Below are 2,437 nucleotides of genomic sequence, written 5' to 3'. Positions count from 1 at the left end.
GAGGAAGAAACTAATGGGCGCAGTTAAAGCTCCAAGGCAAAGTGCGCGCCTCTCGCGCATGCAGTCCAGCTTCTCCTCCTCAAGGAGGTCGCAGGCTGCAATCTGTGTCCAGCTCGGCTTTATCAAGTAGGAAGCTGATTTCAACGACAGCACACTTCTAGCATACCTGAATTTCTTCCGTGAGCCAATGCCATTGGAGAATGTCGCAAAGCTGGTGCACATCGCTGGGCTATCGTCCCCTTCTCAACTGCACCTGCCGGAAGCTGAGCTGCAAGCCATCCTTGAAGAGCTTCCTGCCCGAGCCGCCTGAGGCGCTGCCAAGGCCGGACCTATGTTGTTTAATCTATTCTTATGATTAGTTTCCCTATTATCTGTCGAACCATGTCGTTGGCTGCACAACTTTGCTGCGCCGGGTGCACTGAACCCCATTTCGTTATGATGTTCTCCATGTTGGCTGCGCACAGTTGCCGCGCCTTATGCCTAGCTCAGGATAGATGCAGGTGCTCGCCCAATGGGTACTGCAATCCTGAGCCATTATGCAGTTATCCTTTGGTTCCCAATGAATGACAACCTTGCTATTTTTAACTGGAACGTGCGAGGTTTGAACGACAGAGCCAGAAGAGCTGCCTCTAGAGCGACCATTGAACACCTTGCCTCTTCTATCGTCTGTTTGCAGGAAACGAAACTCTCATCTTTTTCGGCCCTTGATCGCCTTGAGATCGCTGGACAACAGTTCGATCAGCACGCCGTGCTCGATGCCGATGGCTCACGGGGTGGGATCATGATGTGCTGGAACTCAAACAAGCTGACTGCGGGCGCAATTACGATTAGATCGTACTCGGTTACGGTGGGTTTCACCCCACCAGGGGGAGGACCGGCCTGGACGCTGACCACGGTTTACGGCCCCCATGACGAGCAGCGTAAGAGCGATTTCCTCTCTGAGCTAGCCTGCATTCACAACTCCATGTCCGGACCGTGGCTTCTCATAGGAGATTTCAACCTCATTACGAGTCTGCAAGATAAAAGTAATACGCGAGTGTGCCACTGCTGGATGCTCAAATTCCGTCGGACACTCAACTCCTCCAACCTGCACGAGATTCCGCTGATTGGGCGCAAATTCACCTGGAGTAATGAGCAGGCCGTACCGACCCTAGTTCGACTCGACCGCGCCTTCTGCAACGTTGAATGGGAGCTAATCTTCTCTGCTGCCAAGCTGTTGCCGCAAGCCTCGTCCATCTCCGATCACTGCCCGCCGTTTCTGCTAAATGACGGGATAGTTAAGACGAATAAGCGGTTTCGCTTTGAATCCTACTGGCAATTTGTTAATGGTTTCCAGGATGTCGTCGCCAGATCCTGGACCGCACCTGCTGCTAATGCTTGCCCCCTGACGAAGTTAAACCACAAGGTGTGGAGGCTCAGTAAGGCCCTGCGTGACTGGAGCAGAAACATCATTGGCGATCTACACAGGCAACTATCTATAGTCTCCGAGCTTATTCTCCAGCTAGATCGAGTGCAAGATCTAAGATCTCTCTCACACAAGGAGAGAGACCTGCGCTCTAGGCTTAAGGCACGTGTTTTAGGACTGTCGGTTGTCCTCAAGATTAAGCTGCGGCAGAGAAGCAGGGTCCTCTGGCTGAAGGGGGGAGACGCAAACACAAATTTTTTTTCCAGCGGAAGGCAAATGCTAGGCACAACAAGAACACAATACATGCGCTACAGTGCCCAAACGGAGTGGTCTCCTCTCTGCAGGGCATGACCCACATGGCAAACAACCACTTCACCAACATCTTTGGTTGTCTAAAGCAACGTACAGCGTCCTTGAACTGGGACGAGTTGGACCTGGAGCACGTGGACCTGACGGAGTTGGAGAGGGAGTTCACGATGGAGGAGATTTATAATGCCATAAAGGAGATGCCGGCTGATAAGGCACCGGGGCCAGACGGTTTTTCGGGAGGTTTCTACAAATCATGCTGGGAGACAATCAAGCACGATCTCCTAGCGGCGATGAATCAATTATTCAGGATGGACAGTACTGGGCTGCAAAGAGTAAACCAGGCGCTGCTAGTGCTCATCCCCAAGAAAATGGGGGCTGACACGCTAACGGATTTCAGACCAATTTCGCTGATTCACAGTGTGGTAAAGATCTTCTCCAAGATCCTTGCTTCAAGACTAGCACTGAAAATCAACATGCTATTGGACGACTGTCAAAGTGCATTCATCAAATCGCGCAGCATCCAAGAGAACTTCCTGCAAGTACAGAACACTGCGAGATTCTTCCATAAATCAAAGAAAGCCATGGTATTGCTAAAACTAGATATTGCCAAAGCATTCGACTCGGTTTCCTGGGCCTATCTATTGGATATGCTGCAAGCAAGGGGGTTTGGTGCGCGGTGGAGAGAATGGATGGCTATGCTGCTTAGAACATCTACATCACGCG

The sequence above is a fragment of the Hordeum vulgare genome, chromosome 2H (assembly GCF_904849725.1).
Source record: "Hordeum vulgare subsp. vulgare chromosome 2H, MorexV3_pseudomolecules_assembly, whole genome shotgun sequence".
Classification (NCBI taxonomy): Eukaryota; Viridiplantae; Streptophyta; class Magnoliopsida; order Poales; family Poaceae; genus Hordeum; species Hordeum vulgare.
The sequence above is the reverse complement of the archived record's forward strand: the minus strand, read 5'-3'. Positions refer to the sequence as shown.